A 15,140-nucleotide genomic window follows, 5' to 3' on the forward strand; every position below is an offset into this window, starting at 1 on the left:
CACTGCACTATGACGCAAACCGCAGCCTCTGCAGCACGAGTTCAATCCCCGGCCAGGGAGCTACCCACATGGTGCAGCAGACCTCTCCTGTCTCACCTGCTGCTCCCCTCAGCAGTGTATTTCAGTAGATCTGCCTGTTCTGCTCCCCACTCTCTCTGGTGAGTCCTCTCACTTCCCCCCCGCAACACCTCTGGCCTACACCCCAGCTCTTGTATGCATAAATAAATCTTTTAAAAAATAAAAATAAATCTATTTAGGGACATATGTGCATTTATCTTGAGCAAATACCTAGAAGTGAGATGACTTGGTGACAAGGCAGTCACATGTTTAACTTTATAAAGAATTGCCAAACAGTTTTCCAAAGTAGTTATATGATTTTTACATTCCCACCAACAACATAAAAGATCTTGTTTTTAATTGCTTCATATTTTCACCAGTATAGATGTTGTCAAGTCTTTTCATTTTAGTCACATAAGAATTAAACAAACAATACATTTTTTGGTACATGCTAGTACTTCGGAACATTCTATTTTCCTAGAGAATTTTATACTTTTACTAAAGCATTAGATATACTCACCAGCCAATCAATCTGCTTTTATCTCCATAGTCATGTACCCTTCCTCTCACATTATTTTGAAACAAATCATAGGCAAAATGCCATTTCATCCATAAGTATTTCAGCATGTATCTCTAAAACCTAAGAACTCTTTTAAAAACTAACTGAAATGCCATTACATTCACCTTTTTTATTTTATTTTATTTATTTATTTATTTTTAAAGAGGCATGTATTATTTATTTATTTTGTTTGTTTGTTTGTTTGTTTATACATGCACTGGGTACAGTCAGAAGCACGGGAGGGTGAGAGAATTCACCAGAGCCAGAGCCGGGAGCAGAGCAGGCAGAAGGACCGAAGCACACTGCTGAGGGGAGCAGCGGGCGGCAGGAGAGGTCTGCGCGCCATGTGGGACCCTCCTCTGGTGGCCGGGGAGCAGCCGGGGATTGAACCAGCGCTGCAGAGGCTGCGGGCAGCTTCGCAACCCAGCGCTCAACCGCTGCGCCACTGGGGAGGCCCACATTCACCTTTTTTAAAATGGGAATGCCTTAATACCATTAAATATTCAGTGTGCACATTTCCAGTTGTCTTGACAATATTATAAATGTTTTGTGTAGTTTGTCCAAAAAAGTATATCTATTACATTTAGTTGCTATCTTAGGAGCATCTTTTAATTCAAAGGTCCTTCCCTTTCTGCTGTGCTTTGGCATGTCCTCTAAAATTCAACAGATTGAATTTTGCATCATTTAACATATTCCTTTGTCCTCAGTATCTTCTGTAAATTATTATTTGAATGTAAGAGTTCGATCATATTTGGGTTCAAATATTTTTAACAAAACTGCTACAACCAGGAAATATATAATGTCTGCTGTCTCCTTTTTATGTCAGCACTGTTGATGTTCAATGCTGAACCATTAATTCATTTGTGGTTGCAAACTAGTAATGTTCCATTTCTATTCTGTCTTCATATATGTGTTAAAATACTTCAATATGGAGACAGTTCACACCAGAAAGACAAAATAATTATTTTCCTTTATCAATTTAAAAAAGCATGTGTTCTCTAGCGTTCTCAGTAATGAACAATTTATTGAGGACTTGGGGGGTATCATTAGGATAAACTATAGTTCAACATATTTCGTGTGTGCTAGTCAATTGTGGTTATTATATAACACTTTTGATTATCATTTTTTTCTGCCAATCAAAGGTTACTTGGTCTGTTGTAGAGCAACCCCGATACAAAACGGGGTGCCTGACTGTGGGTCCTCACCCGCTCGCTTAAAAGGACTTATCAATGCTCTACTGCAGGCACACGTGAAAGGTTAATAAAAGGTTTATTTACAAGGGAAGGGGAAATGAGGAAATGTACAGCTCAGGGAGAAAAGTGGGAGACAAAGTTTTAAATGAGTCCTACCCGATCCACCTATCAGGAATCCCAAAATGGCGCTCTGAGAGCTGGCTGTGAGCCAGAAGCCGTGAAGCCAGGAGGCAAGCGATAGCGAGCCAGCCCAAGGCCCACTTGTTTGGTTTTTATATCCAACCTGGCTGCCCAACTACAAGCTCAGGTCCCAGCCACCCTCCCTTTGGTGGTGACAGGATTTGTCTTTCCCAATGTCCTGATGGCTTTAGTCTGGAGTGGGGGTGGGGTCGACAAAGCCTGTATGGGATTAGCTCAGGACATCCTTTCCCCCTAACAACTCCACTGACAGGTAACTTGGAAAAGCACTACTATGCTTCCCATGGTTTTTATTTTCAATTTCCAATGTGACTGTCTTTCTAATTCAAGTGATTACAGAGTATAAAGCTATGGTGAGAAGAAGCAAGATGTTTACAACAGCCCCACTGTCACCAGCACATCAGACAGAGCTTCTCTGTTCCAGTCTCTTGTGAAAGCTTGTCAGGAAGAAGAATTCCCCAGTCGTAGACTTAGCTAGCACTCTTCTATAGTACAGTAGGGCCACCCAGAAGACCACAGGAACTTGGGCAACATACTAGAATGGAACCCTGAGCCTAACTACTGAGGTTCAAATCCTGTTCCCACCTGCCAAGTTTGGTGAAATTACCTTACCTCTTTCTGCCTCATTTTCCCTACCTGTAAAATAGAGAGTAATAACAGTAGCTCAAAGGGATGTTATGATGATAAATGAACTAATAGATGCAAAGCACCATTTGCCTGGCATATGGTGAGCCCTCAATAAATGTACACAATTATTACTGTTCTCATCATTCAAGCTGAATTTGGATTTTCTTTAGGGCTCCCAGTCCTACCCATGAATGGAGATTTGAGACCTCAGATGCCAGAAGGAGCCTTCAATCTCCACTCTCTACTAAGAAGAAAAACACATCCGTTAGGTGCATGAGTAAGAGGCAATTGAACCATGATGTGCACTAACCTTCATAAGACACAAGAGAGGAAAGAAAGGTGTGGCTCTAACTACTTTCCTTGTTTGTTTTATCACTCTTAATTTTCTTAGGTCCTTTTATGTGCTAATTGGGAATATCTACTTTGATAAAGACTTTAATCTTTGGAAAGCATTTTTTTTTCTGCATTACTTACTAAATCCACTTAACATTCCCTTATGATCCCCTTTGACAAACAAGGGAGCTAGCAATGACCTGTCCAAGGTCACAGTTAATTAGAGGCCCAGCAGGAACAAAATTAGGCCTTCTGACTCTTATCACAATAACTTTCTGCTTTCACTATTATGTCCTCCTCACCCATTGATGTATTCATTAATGGCTATTTATTGAGCATCTATTTATTGTCAGACACTGTTCTAAAACAAGTTGTTGATGTATCAGTAGATGCAGCAGTGGCAGGAATGACACAAAAAATTCCTGCCCTCAGTAGAGTTTAAATTCTTTTATTTTCTTTTTTTAATATTAATTTTTTTTATTTTTTACATCACTGTTCATTTTTAAACAATATTTGCTTCCCCACCCCCTCAGGTGTAGTCCCCATAGAGTTTCCTTGAAGAGGGATTCCCTGGTGGCTCAGGTGTTAAAGACAGCACTATCAAGCTCTAGCCAGCCACTGCAGCACAAGTTCAATCTCAGGCCAGCCTGAAGCAACCTACATGGCACAGCAGACCTCTCCTCTCTTGCCTGCTGCTCCCCTCAGCAGTGTATTTCAGTAGATTCGCCTGTTCTGCTCCACACTCTCTCTCTGGTGAATCCTCTCACCCCCTGCACATCTGGTCTGCACCCCACCTCTGGTATGCATAAATAAAGCTTTTAAAAATAATTAATTAATTAATTAATTAATTCTAATGGGAAGAGACTAAAAACAAATAAAAACATATCGTATGTCAGATAGCATTCAATGTTATGGAGAAACATTAAAAGAGGGCAACAAGAAGAAAAATGCAGTAATAGGGAGGGATTACTGCTTTTATCGGCTGGTAGGGAAGGTCTTATTGAGGGAGGAACCTTACAACTATTTGATGGACAAGTTATTACGCAGAGAGAAGTAGCAAGGGCAAAGGCCCTCGGGGGAGGCATACCTAGTATGTTCTAAAAACAGCATGAAGTAACTATAGCTGCAGTGGAGGTAGCAAGAAAGAGAGTAGAGTCAAAATCAAACTATTCAGGGCTTTGTAACAATTATAAGGTCATTAACTTTTAGTCTGAGGGCCTCCCCGGTGACGCAGCGGTTGAACGCTGGGTTGCGAAGCTGCCCGTGGCCTCTGCGCCGCCGGTTCGATCCCCGGCTGCTCCCCGGCCACCGGAGGAGGGTCCCGCATGGCGCGCAGACCTCTCCTGCCTCCCGCTGCTCCCCTCAGCAGTGTACTTCGGTCCTTCTGCCTGCTCTGCTCCCCGCTCTGGCTCTGGTGAATTCTCTCACCCTCCCGTGCTTCTGACTGTACCCAGTGCAAGCAAGCAAGCAAGCAAGCAAGCAAGCAAGCAAGAAAGAAAGAAAGAAAGAAAGAAAGAAAGAAAACATGCCTCTATAAAAAAAAAAAAACTTTTAGTCTGAATTGGATGGGATGCCATTGGAAAACTGTTATATAATTCTTACTGGAAAGTAAAATCAATAATAATAATACATGCTAACACTAAGCTAACCCAGCAATTCCAATCCCAAGTATTATACCCACTAGAAAAACACGTCTGTGTGCAATAAAAAGACATATACAAGGATGTTCATAGCAGGGTTATTTAAAATAGCCAAAACTTGAACACAACCCAAATACCAAACGACAGAATAGATACATAAAATTTTATGGCTGCTATATTTCAATGATGTTTATTAAAGAAATAATATGAATAAAATAAATATCCACCCATGCACAAATCATTATTGAGCACCTATTATTACAAGGTGTTGTTAGTCACTCTCAATTTTTATTAATTATTATTATTGTACCACAAACAGCAGATGTTTGGGGAAGGGGTCTTAGCTCTCTCAACAGCAAGTTCATTGTTCAGAGGGCAGAGGCCTAATACTAAACCCTTCCACACAACTGTAACCCAATAATCAACAGCAGTGATGGAAGGACCTCAAAATAAGCACCTCCCCTCGAGTTCAAGGATCAGCAAAACCTATGTAAGCTATCTGGCCTCCCTGATGGCACAAGGGGTTAAGACGCAACCTATGAAGCTAGCCACAGCCACTACAGCACGAGTTCAATCCCCTGGCCAGGGAGCTACCCACATAGCACAGCAGACCTCTCCTGACACACCCACAACTCCCCTCAGCAGCGTATTTCAGTCAATCTGCCTGTTCTGTTCCCCACTCTGTCTCTGGTGAATCCTCTCACCTCCCACAACTCTGGCCTATACCCCAATTTTTGTATGTATAAATAAATAAATCTTAAAAAAAACAAATAAACTATGTAAGCTTTTATTTCAATGCAGTCTACCTGAGTGGGGTGTCTTGAAAATATAATCAGTAATAGATGCTAAGTGACTATAAGGAAAGTATGATTTATGTAAATTTTTTAAATTACTATTCATTGAGAGCCACAGAGAGAGTTCACATTTCCTCCACTGACTTAAAGTCAACCCTTTTTGCCTATTTATTGGTTAGCTATCCATCTAACATTTAAATCCCATCTTTTAGGAGACAAGCTGACATGGTGGGTTTCTCTTATTTCAAACTAAGGAATCTATAGAGCAGTTCACTACCCTCAGTTAAAATCAGACTGCATTAAGTCCAAATTACCTTAACTATGGCATGCGTCCATGTTATTGTTCTACTTTTATTATGTATTATATCTGAGTATTTCTAGAGGTCCACAAGATAGGTGTTATAGTGTTGGGAGCATTCACTTCCTAGAACTAAAACTCATGTGGATGAAAGGAAAAACCAGAAATGACTCCGGAAAATTCTCAGGGAAATAAGAAACCCAGAGCTTAAAACAAACTATAAACCACAGCTTTCTAATCCTGAGATGATAGTGGGAAACATCTGTTTATCAGCTACATACATTGCCATTTACATGACGGAACACATTTAATGGACAAAGCACTGAGCTCACTGACGGGTGGCATGCTTTGTTTGCAGTAATGCGTGACTGCATAACCTTGCCAGCCAGCACCGTGTCCAAGATGACTGAGGAGCCCTGTGAGCCCCTCCCATCACATCAGATTCTGGCTGTTGAAAGTCTGTGTCTGACTAAGAAAACAAAGCTGCTCTGGATTGTTCATGTTGTGAGTTCTAGGACCATGGAGCAACTGGAGATAACTCCTTGGAGATATTTAACACTGAGGAGCCATAGAATCTAAAACCATGAAAACTAATAGTCTAATGACTGCATTTTTATGATTATTTCAATCATCATTTAAAAGAGAACTAGAGAGAACTTTCCTAAACACCTTGACTAATAAATTGTCAGCGTTTAAACAACAATTACATTATGAAATGGAAATTAGCTGTTATGATCAAGCCATATGGTTAATATAATTGATTAGTTCATATTTTTAAAAGATGGAATGCACAACCCAAAGAATACTGAGTAGAGTTTACAAAATTAACTAGAGGTGATTAGTTCTATTTTGCTGAACAGGCTGGGGCTTTTATGTGAAGAATAGAGAAAGAAAAACCTTTTATCTCTGATTTTTGAATGGAAAAATATGAATGAAAAAGTTCAATGATAAGACTAATTTAAAATGGCCCCCTCACTCAAAATGGGAATTTGCACACATACACAGGCAAATAGATTTATACACATGTGGGGCAAAAAAAGACATTATAATGAGAAGCTAAACAAATATACATTTCTATAATTGAAAGCATGAGGGGAAAAAATGGTTCTGAATTTCCTTCCCCACTTCAAAAGTATACTCAGCATGTTTGAAATAACTCTGCAATGGCATCAGCTCTGACCACGTTTTATCTGCTGCTCTTCTCTAATACATGACAAGTTCTTACACTGATACTGGAGAAACTGAGATGTGTTTACAGGAAAATATCCCCATGTTGGATGGAGACATGTCTAGGATTTTAAGGTAGCAAACTGACACCATTGTGCTTTTTCATAATTGAGTGTCCCAAACCCCCTTCCCAACAACCAAGCCAGCCTGCACATCTGGATTGAACCTATTCTTCTGTTGACCTCTCCACCGGAATGAAAATAAGCCTAATCATTCTGCACTGGAAATGTCTTTCCTTTTCGGTTTCTTCTCTTGGCTAAAGTTTTATTTGGAGGTTCTTGATGTTACTGATTTTAGCAGACTGTTGGCTCTATTTCCCTAGATTGCCAGTAGAAAATGCAACATACATTATTTCTTTTAACTTTCACAAAGATCCTTTAAAGGGGATGTTATTCAAATTCTAAAAATATGAGGGCAGAATTGAAGCTGCAAGACTGGGGAGGAGAGAGAGAGAGACACAATGGACTATGGTGGAAGGCTAGCGTGCCTGGGTGGTGGGTGTGATGTGATATGCAACTGAGGAGGGGTGATCTCATGCCTCTGAATCATATATCCTGTTATAAACCAATAAAATAAAATAAGGTGATTTCATTAACAAACAGCAGAAAAAATAAAATAATCTTCCTTAGAAAAATAAAGGAGTCATTACCATCATCATCATCTCCATTTTATAGATGAGGAAATTAAGAATCAGAGAGTTTAGTGGATTTCCCCTTATAGAGTGACAAAGACCAGAGACCGAACTTCTAAATTTGCATTAGTTTCACTTGGTCATATGCAGAGAAAAATTTGTCCATTTTTTCCCCTTTGAAATGGATTTTTGGAAGGTGCACTGGCTAATATTGCCTTCATTTAAATTTTTTTAAAGGAGGTGTTTCACAGCACATGGGAGCAGAAAATCACAGACCTGGAACCTTGGATTATGAAAGTGGAAAAGCATATTTCTCAAATCGGTTTAGCCAAAACCTGTCTGTCATTTTGAAGCCTCTTGACCTACCCTTTAAGATACACTCCTCTGCAACACTTCATACCTGCAGATCCTCAGTCCACTGGTTCTTATCCTGCCCTGTATGTTAGTGTAGGGGAGAGCTCTTGGGTTTGCCCTGAAGTGTGCATAAAGAGAAAAGTCATTTATGGAGTGCCTGCTGTGAGGAAGCACTGCTTTCTGTGTAACATAAAATAAAAGGTGAAATCCTTTTATTTGAGGTAGGACTATTATTTATCCCCACAATACAGAAAAGGACACTGAGAAAGGTTAAGTTACTTGTCCAAGGTTTCAAAGCAAATAAACGATGCAGATGAAGGTGGGGTCTGCAGTTGGCAAAGGAGCTCCCCAGACCCACGCTGTTTACTAGAACTCACTTTAATGTTAACCTATACTTGAGACAAGATCTCACTGCAATCACTACCGGTGGGACCTAAGGCCGAGGCGGGGGAGAAAAAGGAGGTGCATGCCTCAGGGGACGGTTCCCTCAGAAACTTGAGCATCTTGTAGTCCACGTCCACCTTTACTGAGGGTCTTTAGAAAAGCAGCTAGACTGGAAAGCGGGGAAGCCCCAGAATCCCAGCTTCCTACCACCCTTTGCCAGAGCCTGTGGGCGGATCTGCCCCCCAGCAACAACGCGGGTCCTGGGGGCTGCGTGAAGTCCCGCCCACCTCGCAGAAACAAGCTCCCCGCAAATAACGCGACACGTTGTAGAAAAGCCCCGCCCCGTCCCGTCCCAACGCTTTAAAATGGTGAACCCCAGCTCTCCCTAGAGCTACATGTGGGGAACCCACACTTTTCAGGAAATCTCCGAATTTTTCCGGGCAGCCCAGAGCAAGATTTTTTAGCTGCCGTCCGGGTTCGGGGATACCTGGCCTGCGGGTCCAAAGGTGATGGCGTCGGTGGCTGGAAAAGCGTGGCGAGCTCCCCCAGCGCTCCTTTCAGGCCTTGCGGGGCGGCCGCGAAGGCTGTGCCCCGCGGGGTGCTTCCAGCTAACCTCCGGCTGCCCCACCCTCGCCGCCCAACCGACTCCACCTGCAGGCTGCGAAGGACGCGGCGGGGCCACAGCCGCTTGCAACAAACAGGCCCGCAGCTGCGGCTCCCGTGAGCATCCCCTGCTTTTCCAGACAGGAGCGCCTGTGATCTTCTGAACTGAACTGTTCCTTCAAGAAAAAGACGGCTGGGCCTCCCTGGTGGCGCAAGGGGTTAAGACGCAACCTATGAAAGCTGTCCGCAGCCTCTACAGCATGAGTTCGATTCCCCCGTCAGCCAGGGAGCTACCCACATAACACAGCAGACCTCTCCTGCCTCACCCACTGCTCCCCTCAGCAGTGTATTTAAGTCAGTCTGCCTGTTCTGCTCCCCACTTTGTCTCTGGTGAATTCTTTCACCCCCCACACCTCTGGCCTGTACCCCAGTTCTTGTATGAATGAATGAATGAATGAATGAATGAATAAATAAATAAATAAATAAATAAATAAATAAATAAATAAATAAATAAAAGACAAAGAAAAAGACGAAACAGAAGGACGCCTTGGGACGAGATGTGACCATCAGGTGAAAACTGGCCTTAGCAAGGCCACCAAACCTGCCGAGGGCACACAGTTGTTTGACAGATGGGAAGCCCTTGGTGATTTTCGCGGGTGCCAGAGTTTGGAGGCCGGTACAACTGGGTAGGGGCATCCCTTCCCTGTGTTAAAAGCACCAAGATCTGCCCTGAGAGTCCCGGCCTACCAGGCTCCGCTGGCCTGGGAAGAGAAGAGGGACTCCCGCAGGGCTGTAGCCCCCAGGTTTGTGGGCTCCCTCTCCCTGGAGCCCTGCTCCCTCAGCCTGACTGGACAGCACCAGTTGGGGAATGGTGGACTCAGCAGACCACCTCGCCACTTTCAGGACAAGTCCCTGAGGGCCTGGGCCTCTGTTCCTTCCCCACCCACCGCATACCCCATCCTTGTCTTCTAGTCCCTAGAAACAGGGCTGGGGACACCTCAAGTTTGCACAGCAAGGAAAGGGCAGAATTCAGAAATGGGACCCTGGAACCTCAAGTGAAGTGTACCACTTTTCACTTTTCAAGTGTGAACATGTCCAGTGCACAGAATTCATAAGCGCCAAAGACCTACCAAAAAGATGCTTGCAGGGAGAACTTGGGTGGGGTCAGTCAGGAGCAAGTCTGATTGCAGGCTTTCAGGAGTCCAAAGGAGGCAAATATAAAAGTCCTTTTTCTACATAGGGAAACAAAGATTTCAACAGAAGATTTGAAAACTTGCCTGACAGTTGCATTTGCATTTGCCTGAGAGTTGGTGGCCCTAGTTCCCCTAGGTCAGTTGCTCTATCTCTTCTGGATCCCTTCCCATGACCCACAGACCTGTAGTTGCTTATGTTGGGCATCTCCACCCCCATTCCATTAAAGACCCCCATTCCATTAAGGACCCACCATCTATGGGTTCAACGGACTGCTTCCCAGCAGGGTGGACAGCATTGTTCTCAGCCTGACCCTGTTATTCCCTTGGTACCTGGGATCCTTTAAGGTGCTTTAAGGGTGTCATCCACTTGACTTGATGATGGCTTGATGGCCAGTTGACAACAGCACCTGCAGCCCAAACCCCCTGTCAGCCAGGTTGACCACCAACACTTACCCTGTATGTCCAAGAGCAGCCCCAGTCCTGCCCATAAATTTCAAAACCAACCATCAAAACTCAAACATGAAACAGATGTGAGGGGCTCAAACACTTGAGCAGGTGTCCCACCCAGAGGCCTTTCTCCTGCTTACTCAACAATGGTCAACATTTATTAAACATTGACCATGTACCACGCAAACTTAGTTTTCTCAAACAAGTCTCCCAACAATCCAATTAAACTAATTCAATTTTTATACCCATTTTACAGATGAGAAAACTGAGGTGCAGAAAGGTTAATACATCAATTACCATTACCTGAGTCCCAGCCAGGAAGAGCCCAAACCCCTGCTGCTTTAATTTTAGAGGGCAAGATGTGGAGAGTGTTGGTAAGGAACATAGAACGTCAGCTGCAAGACTTGATTGTACTCGCCAATGCTTTGTTCTTTCTAGTCACCCACCAACAAACTGTCAAGAGGATTTCCAGTGGACCCTGCTGGAGGTGGTTGGGCAGAGCAAGTGGAGGCAGGATTTCACTGAGACTTTTGGATCCCAGGGACTGACACCTCTCATGTGGATTCTAACTTTGGCTCTGCATGTTTTAATTGTGTAACCTTGGGCAAGCTGCTTGACCACGCTCAGCTTCTGCTTACCAGCTATAAAATAAGAAGGCAAATACACAAGGCAAGCAGACAACTCTTAGAATTATGTGAGGATTAAATAAAACAACACTTTTCTTGTCTTCCCTTAAATTCCCTCACCCTTCAAATGGTGCCCAGGACCTAGTGAATACTCAATATTAGCTTACTTTTTTCCTTCTGCTTTTCTGGAAGCAACCCAGGTAGCTCTTAGCACCTTGCACTCTGCCCTGCCCATTGCTTGACTCATTCCAGGCTAAGTGTAGGTGATTTTCCCTGGACCTCAGACCTGGATCTAGCAATGTTCTGAGGCAGAGCATCCAGAGCACTGGCCTTGCTTTAGGTGCTGGGAGAGCAGTGCACACAGGAAGGTAAGGGTGTTGCTCCCAGGAAGGAGCAAGCCCAGGTCAGCAAGACTTGCTGCTTTTTCACATTAACCAGAATGATAAACAGAATTTGCTCTGTACCAGACTCTAGTGTGAACTTACATATATTAATCTTCCCAACAATCCTTAATACATAGAACTGTCCCTATTTTATGGATGAGGAAATTGAGGCACAAAAAAGATCAGTAATTTGCCTATATTCACACCACCAGTAAAGGACAGAGCAGGAAATCAAACCAGCAGGTCATACAGTGTCTCACAGTAGGGGAGTGCTGGCAGTAGGAGCGGAGGAGTTAAATTAGAACCCAAGTATTTGAGATTTCCCCACAAAGCTCTTAGGTCTCCAGGTTTCAGACGACAAAGCTCTGCCTATGAGCCACCTCCCTATGCCATTCCCCAGTTACTCTCCGCAAGACCTGGAACCCACTGCCAGAGAGGCTGAAGCTTTGTGAGAAGCTCAGTCTGACCTTATCTCTGGGTCTTGACCTACCTCAGGCCTTGCCACCAGGAGTCTAATCCTGACCCTGCCCAATCTCTGGGCTGCCTCCATCACTAGTCTGTCACTGGAACTCTTCTATCATCTCCTGGGGACCTGTCTGGATCCAGGTCCCTGAAGTCTAAGTGCTGGAGGTCTTTTCTCTGCTTTGAGATCTGGTGGAATTCCTAGGAAAACTCTGCTCTACCCCCCGCCCTACACCCCCATTCAATTTTCTTGCCTCTAGAGACCCACATGGGGGGCAGCAGGACCTGTGCAATCTGGGGGCAAATTTCTTGGTATTTTGGAGGATTTGTTGGTTGGTTGGTTGGTGCATTTGGAGACTGCAGAGAGTTCTGGGCTCCAAACAAAGGATATGGGGAAAGCCAGCCCAGGGGAGAATACAGCTCCCCTCAGTTCCAAACCCTTCCATAACTTCTCCTACTTAGTATCCTAGACAGGAGCTGTGCAGAACCAGACACTGAACAGAGTCACTACCTCTGGGGATCCCCTCCATCCCTGCCTTCTGACAAAGGGTGGCAGTTAAAGCAGGCATTTCTGGGTCTGGGGTTTTCCTACCCTTGGATTGGAACTTGTAGGGCTTTGCTTCCCCCACACCCCTGCTTGCCCTCCATCACCGGCCCTTTGGCCTCTCCTTCCCTCCACTTATTCTTTCAGGAAACTTTGGCCTGTCCTTCCCACCACTTATTCATTCATTGATTCAACAAATATTTATTCAGTCTCTATTCTGAGCCAGACTTAGAGAGCGGAGCTTAATTCCAGGCTTGCTTTCCCTGGCCACCCATGTTCAAGTTGATGTTAAAAAAAAGTATGGCAGTCTCTGAGCGGGAGGAGGGAAAAATCCAGGACGGCTATGGAGGAGGTGACCCAAAGGGTGAAGAGGAGTTGAGAGAGGTGAGGGGGAGAGGCTGATCGTGTCTTTCCTGTGGCAGTCTAGACCTCACTTCCACACTTGCAAGTGACCACTCTCAGGACAACCTGGAGGTCAGAGAGGTAGCAGGCTGGGTTTGGAATCCAGATGAGCAATCTTCCTGAAATGGCCACTTCACACGTCCCTGTTAGCCTCCTGCAGTTTGCAGCAAAGCTCTGAATGTGTCCTGGACACATTCAGAGGTGGCCTGTCCCAGAGCTACAGGGACATTGTTGGCTCCTCAACACCCCTGGGCCCATGGTGGTAACCAACTTCCCCAAAACACCTGCATCCAGGTGCTCTGGCAAAGGTGGGGGGAGGCAAACCGACACAGTGGACTTTGGGGGGCGGGGCAGGGGAGGAATGTGCTGGCAAGGGCTAGTGCAAACAGTCGCTGCGGAGATTGCAGCCTTTAAACTTTCTCTCCTCACTCCCGTCTCATTCCTGCACCCTGATTTCATTCCTCGGCTGAACCTGTGGAAACTGCCGGGAAACACCCTGTTCCAAGTTCCCGCCGGAGGCGGCAAACAACTGGAGACTGCTCTAGCCGCCCAACCCCCAGCCAGCGCCAGCGGAGAGCGGGGAAGAGCCGGGCCCCGCAGTGCTGCCCCCAGTTCCCAGCGGGGCTTGGACCCGAACTGTCTTCCCCGCGAGCGGCCGCACTCCCGCCTCTCAGTTGCGCTGGCGAGAGGCCTCGAGCTGACCTCGCTGTAACGCCAGGCCACCCTTACGCGCCTTCTCCCCTGATCCCCCAGCTTAGGGTGCAGAATGAGGGAGGGGGGAAATGTCAGGGTGGGCATCTCGCAGCTGTGGAGGCCTGTCCAGCTAGGCTGACTCTGAGAAATCAGTTCCCTGCAGCCCTCTACGGATCTGACCCGCCCGAAGGGAGGAGGGCCTGCCTGGGAGACAGCCCCAAATAGTGTGTGCTGAGTGGCGTGCGCTAAGCCGCCTCTCCCCTGACCGATTCAGTGACTCGCTACCCTCAACCCAGCCGCAGCCTTCTGCCAGCTAGAGGGACCTCAGTGTTGGGGAGCCAGGTCGGTTTCCTTGCTGCTTGGTCAGCACCAAAGCAGATAGAGTCCCTTGGGTGCCTTTGTGGAAGGCAGCGGCTAGGTGTGGAGCTGCCAGGGTCACCTGCACAACACCCCTCTTTGAGGGCGAGCATTGCAAATTAGATCAACAGAGTGGCTGAGATCACAAACTCAGGATCTGGGTAGCACCAGATTGAACTCAGGTCTGCCACCTTAGTAAAATGAAGATTATAATAGAGACAGTCTCATAAGAGCATAGTGAGAATTAAATGAGTAGATATGTGTAAAGTGCTTTTTACAGTACCTAGCAATGGAATGAGCTTAAAAGTTAACTACCCACGATTTTAAAACAGGGAGGGGTAATGGAATGTAAGAAACCCCAGTGGAACCCCCATTTTAATCCTTTCTGCCTCCCTGCATAGCCTTCTGCTAAAGGACTCCGAACCTTGTCTGAAAAAACTTGAGTCAGGCCTGGCGATCAGGGTCGGCAAACCAGCGCGGCTTGGCTAGGGATAGGGGAGAGAGATTGGGGCTTAGAAATCTAAAGCCAAATCCTGCCCGCCCCACAGCTTCCACTACTGGGGTAGCTTCCCACCCCCAAAAATGCTCAAACCTATCAGGAGATCTTCAGGGGTTTGCCTACAATCGTGGCATGGGGGTGGAAGACGGGTCCCTGCCTCCTTGACTCAGCTGGCGCCAAAGGGCTCATTAAATTTCCCAGCCTGCAGTCCCTGTCCCAAGAATAAGTAAATTGTCTCCTGTTCTGTCTTGGAGGAACCAGCGATAGAAGGAAACTGCCGGATTCGTCCATCCGGTCCAGCCCGGTCCCGGAGAGGGTGAACCCTGGGCCACCCAGGGGCATGGCGTTCCTCTTGCGAGCACAGCCTGAGCCCCAAGCAGGTCTGAGGCGACGATTAATGACCGGCCGGGAAAGCTGAAGCTCCGGGCCCGATGTCTCAGCTGACGGGGCGCTCCACCGCCCCTGGGCGGGCAAGCGATTCCTAGCAACTTCTCCCAAAGAGAGAGTCGGTGTTTATCAACCTGCGCGCCCCGCCGCCCTCTTTCTTTGGTAAACACTCTAAACAAACAGCCCATCCGCTCCGTTATTGCCAAAGCCGCTCAGAGCTTTAATAAAAGCCCAGGGAAGATCAGAACC

This window comes from Talpa europaea, assembly GCF_964194135.1.
Source record: "Talpa europaea genome assembly, chromosome: 1".
Classification (NCBI taxonomy): Eukaryota; Metazoa; Chordata; class Mammalia; order Eulipotyphla; family Talpidae; genus Talpa; species Talpa europaea.